We start from the raw sequence: 5,751 nt of genomic DNA on the forward strand, positions 1-5,751 counted from the left end.
AGAGTTGCTTATATAAGGGTTTACCATTGAACTTGAATCGTAAAATTGCACAAGTTTAAAAGGTTTGACGAAAACAAATAAAACAGGACCACTAACCCCATATGTTTTGGGGGGGATAAAGATTAGCACCATACTTGATAAGGCAGAGAGTTTGTTTTTTGGCAAAAGATAAGGCAGAGAGATGAACGGACAAACTATTACTCCATCCACACAATTTATTATCTCAGGTGCCAAATTGGATTTTTTCCTTTCATTCTGGAAGATAGTCATCCTTCATTTTATATAAAACATATATACACATAAGGGTTTCAGGATTCCCAGATCCGACCGAGATTCTAAGAATAATCTATTTTAATCCTAAACAGACGAAACGGAAGGTAGCTGGGTAGCTGGACCGTGAATTGAATTGTCAAAAAGGAACCAAATCAATAATCAAAGACCAAACAAAACTACAAAATAAAAGTATAACTTTTGGTCAAGATAAAAATGAAATAGACATTTGGAAAAGCATCCAAAGGAAGCATGACAATTCCACGTAGAAAATATTGATGTAAATAAATTAGATTGTTTTTGGTAGTCATTTAGTTTTAAAAACAATGTTTTGTGTCAAAAATAGAATTTTCAAATGTTACATCATAATGTTGTTTGGTGGACCTTGTTGTTTGGGTTTCTAGAGTTTTCTTTTTTTTTCAAAAAAATCAAAAACACCAAGTTGACATCAAACCTCTTATTCTATTTTTTTTGTTTCCATAGAATGTTGGATGACTACCAAATGCGACCATAGAGAGCCAAACTCGAAAAGAAGTAAACTCGGAGTGAACACCCTTTCCCATACGTAAAGTGAGATGTTGTATCAGTATACTCGAAGACTTTTTTTTATTTTTTTAATTTAACAATACTATATTGTAGGATACCGTGTTTTGAATTTCTTCCATTTGATTTTTTTTATAAATTAAAAAATTCAGTAAATTATGTTTTAATAATAAAAATAATAAAGCAAGCTCTTACAAAATTAGCATTATTAGGACACCTCTCCACCTTCGGCATTGTCATCAGCAGATGGGGCATCCTGCAAATTCAACAAAATGTAAAAAAAAAAAAACCAAATATGCACCAAGGTCTATCTGAAGCCTCCCATCTTATATCTTTTAGAATATATTCTAATGGTGAAGACCAGATACCTAAGGCTTTCATCATTGATGCCTTTTTAGCTAAAGATCGAATTTGCCACTTTATTTACGTTTTTTTGTAACAAACCGAAATTCTCTATGAGATATTATCAAGGAAATAGTAAAACCACCGTTGTTGTTGGAACCTTCATGGGATGATCTTATCCAAAATACAATAAACCGTAGAGCTTGAATTACACTCTACCCATATTTTATCCAGATTCTGATTCATAGCAATTTTTATTACTTTAAAGTAAGCACAAAAATCAGCAACAAAGTTTGATTCAATCCCTACTACATAGGGAAGATAGACCAATTGAACTATCATAAATTAGTATTAGTTCAACAATACAAATGGACGGAAAATCCAACCAAGGGAGAGGTCACCGATTCAAATCCAGTTCCTCTCCAACTACATGAGCATCCAAGTATGTACCTCCAATCCATCTAATGGCTAGAAAGACTTAAAGACATCCCAACGCTTGCTAAAACTTAGGAATGTGTGTCTAAATTCCCCCAAACATTAGATGAATGAGAGATAAATGGTTGAAATTGGAGAGATTCTTTTTCACAACCAGTCATGTGTGTAACAATTGATACCTGTAGAGGGCCCGCCACGGCCCACCAATTTCATCAGTCTTGGATGTGCCACTTTAACTGTGTTTGGTTGTGAGAAAAGAAAAAAAAAAAGTATAATTTCTTATATATATATATATATATATTTTTTTTTTTTCTTTAAAAAATTCTCTTTCTGTTTGGTATGTTCTGAACGAGAGAGATTCTTTTTTAAAAATTTAAAATTTACCTTGGGAATGATAGAGTTTTTTTTTTTTTTTAGAAAAAGCACTTGCAAAAAAACATAAAAAAAACAAAAATTTTCTTTTCTTTTCTCTACCAAGTGTACATACATTTTTCTTTTTTACCATTTTATTTTTTTTTATTCTTTTTTCTTCCTTTTTTTAGATTTTTTTTTTTCTCTTTTTCATTTTTGTTCTTTCCTTCTCTTGATTACCAAACACAGCCTACATGTCACTAATCAGAGTGAGAAAAAACAGCAGCAGCCGTAGCATTTTAATTTGGGATGTCGGTTTTGTTTGACTTTTCTAACACTGAAAAGGAAAAATTGGTTCCTGTGAGACTGGTCCAAGTCCAACATTTCCTCATGTATTAATGATATTGAAAGTGATAGCATCTCTCATAAAGGACGGAAAGAAAAAAATCTATGGTGTGGGGGCCAACTCATTTATTTTTAATGCTTTTATTCGTATTGTAATCAAGAAGATTATTTTTACCCAAAAAAAGAAAAAAATCAAGAAAATTATTAACAGATTGCACACACCCAAAAAACAAGAAGTAATTAACTGAGTATTTGGTCATACAATTTTTCCTTGAGATGGAACAGCAGGCGATATATGGGGTGGGGTGGGGTGGGGTGGGGTGGGGCAAAGATGGCCAGCCTATAACCTTGAGATGGTTAAAAGGATTAGAGAATGAAAGGTAAATACCAAAGCCCCGGCGAAGTCAATGGTGGACTTAATGTGCTTCAGAAGCCTTGGCCTGGATATGGAGGTGTATACTCAAATTAAAATTCTATTTTTGAGGTTTTTTGGTGTAAACCACAGAGAAGTTGGGTTAAGCTAAATATAGACAGTCAGGTAATTATAGAAACACAATCTTAAAAACGAAGTAGAAGGTAATGGAAAAACAAAAACAAATAATACACACAGGTTTATGAGGTTCGGCAAGATTATCTACTTTCTCAGTGAGATGAGATTCTGCTTCACTATTAGTGGAGAATAGGGTTACAACGCTTGTCCACACACCTCTCAGTATTGCTTGCATTATAAAGAAAGAAAACATCGCTATAAATAAAGCGAAAAACTCTAATCCGAAAAGTACAAAACTGCCCTCAAATAAAAATTCAAGCGGGGGGCTGTGCCGCCTACACCCCGGTTATCAATGAGGCTTGCAACTCCCATGGCTCGTTTACTGGCAAGCGGGACCACCATTCTGTTCTGTTGAGGTGCCTGCACCAGTACTTCTTGGATTAAACTGTGACAGAATACAAGACATCGTACACCAACAGTAATTTAGGTGGACAAGTGCAGGAGGTGTAATGAGGGACCACTTGGGCCGTTTCTTGGACTTCTTCAATAAATTATGGGCATGAAAGCAATTTTTGAGATTGAATTTGAAGGGCTCATGGAAGCCTTATGCAAGAGAACGATTTGGGAGTTGAGGCACCATTGGTTGAATCGAAATCGACTCTCTGTTGTGGTCTCAATGTAGACAGATAACATTCCATGCTTAGCGTGGTCTCAATGTAGACAACTATCACTCCATGCTTAGTGCTTCACAGATGATTGCTTTTGTAGCCATATCTTCTATCAATTCCATTGAAGATCACACATTTCATAAGGGAGGCCAATCATATTATGGATTTCTTAGCTAAAGATGCAACAAAAGCATATCACTGAGGAATTGTCAATGGATGTTATATCTAGACCAAGGTTCAAATTTGATGATCTATAGTTATGCCCCGTTTGATGGCAATGCCGAAGGTGAGGTGTTTTGTGTCCTATTGTTGGTCAGTTGTGATGTTTTTTTTTTTTTTTTTTTTTTTATTATTATAATATATTAATCTTCTAAAAAAAAAAAAACCATACAAATTTTCTCTTCTAACACTACGTGTTAGTTATTTAGTGGGACTAAAAATGTAATTTGGCATCCCATTCAAGCGGATGTTTCAATTTTGGCCTCCATATCCATCTCCAGCTAACAAGGAAAAAGCAGAGCATGAAGATGATGACTTCAAGAAGTGTTTGTGTGGCATCGCAGTTGATAGTCATGGTCGCCTTGTCTTTGCTGAGTCTCATCCAATGTTAATATCATTTCAAGTTTGCTATCATTTTTCTTTCTTCAGAAGACATACCCAAATCTTGTGTATTTTAAAATGCTCAAATCTTTTCATGGGTGAAATTAGAATTCGTAGTTCTATCATTATTTACAGAGCATTTGAGAGAGCAGAAATTGATTATTTATGATTCCATACAGAATTCAGGATATTTTTAATCCCTGGATTTCGTGGTTTGGATTCCACACCTATCATTTTATTTCAAAATCCACCCTAGGGTTCTAAAAAAAAAAAAAAAAACAAAAAAAAAAAACAAAACAAAACCTATGATCACATCCTTGTCTTGACAGATCCTCCCACCCACCCCCACCGAAATCTCTAACCTTCAACACTATCTGATGATTGATTACCTGATTCGTATGCAGAAGAGAGGGGAGATAAGATAGGGAAGGGTGACAATACAATGAGAGAGACAAGTGATAAAATAGGGTAAACAAATAGATTGGGCTTTTTGGAGGAGCCCTAACTGGTAGGGTTTATGGAGGAAGCTTATCTTTTGCATTTGTTTAGGATTTTTAAATAACTACATATTTAAAGTAAAAACAAAGTTTTTTCTCTGACAATGATCCCTTTTCAAACATGAGGCACGAAATAACCATGGTGCCCTTCCTGGGTATGAACACTATGTATCGTAACATAGGAATTACTCTCCAATAGAAAACATTAACCCTTTAAAATATTATATTCAATTATAAAGGTTAAATATTATAAACATTTACCCTTTCAAAATCTCTACCGACGACTCCCAATTAGTTGCATGTCTTGTTGAATGAGCCCTGGACTCTATAATTCTCCTATTTTCCTATAGGACTCCACGTTTGGTCTTGGGTGCGAGTAAAAGGTCTTTTTTTTTTTCTTTGACTTTGGCATATCCGCCAGTCTCAGTCCTTTTGACTTTCTCTCTCTCTAAAAGGATAAGAAAGAAGTTTCTCTCTCTAACTCGTGTTTTCTGTTTTTTGAATATTCAACTTCAATTCGCACAACGCCATCTTCCATTTTTTCCTACGTGGATTCGTGGTGTCCTCGTCCTTTCCTTGGCTGTTTTTAGGGGTGTCAATCGGAAAGGTTAGATCGATCTCGATTGGGTTTAGTCGAGCTTGATCAGTTAAAAATCTTATACCATGAACGTTTATTTAAGTAAACGGGTCTAGCTTTGAGGGACATGGTACGATTTATAATCGGGTCGGTCAATGTCGGGCTTTAAATGAACTTCCTTAAACTAACCTTAATCGGGCTATCATCATATTTAAATCTAAACGAGCTCTAAACGGGCTTTAAACGTATCTACCCTAAAATTTTATTCTTAAATAAGTTGAGATTATGATTGTTCATTTTAAAAAAAAGAAAGAGATTATGACTATTACAACTTACAAAATAAAGCTTAATCAAATCAAATTCTACTACAAAGCAATGGGTAAGAAAGCTTAATTAATTTCTTACTAGAAGTGGTAAAATAAGAATTTCATATAGTATTAAAGGGAGGTTGGGTTGGGTCGGGTTACAACGAGTCAGTTCAAGTGGGGCATATAAACGTGTCGACTCGGTTGGGTGCTCGACGAGCTAGCTACCTACACCGTGAACTCCGATTTAATAAACATGTCGGGCTTGTGAGATCAAGCCCGACACATTTATTAAACAGGCAGGTCTAGGTCAGCCCATAAACATGTC

The sequence above is a fragment of the Macadamia integrifolia genome, chromosome 12 (genome assembly GCF_013358625.1).
Source record: "Macadamia integrifolia cultivar HAES 741 chromosome 12, SCU_Mint_v3, whole genome shotgun sequence".
Classification (NCBI taxonomy): Eukaryota; Viridiplantae; Streptophyta; class Magnoliopsida; order Proteales; family Proteaceae; genus Macadamia; species Macadamia integrifolia.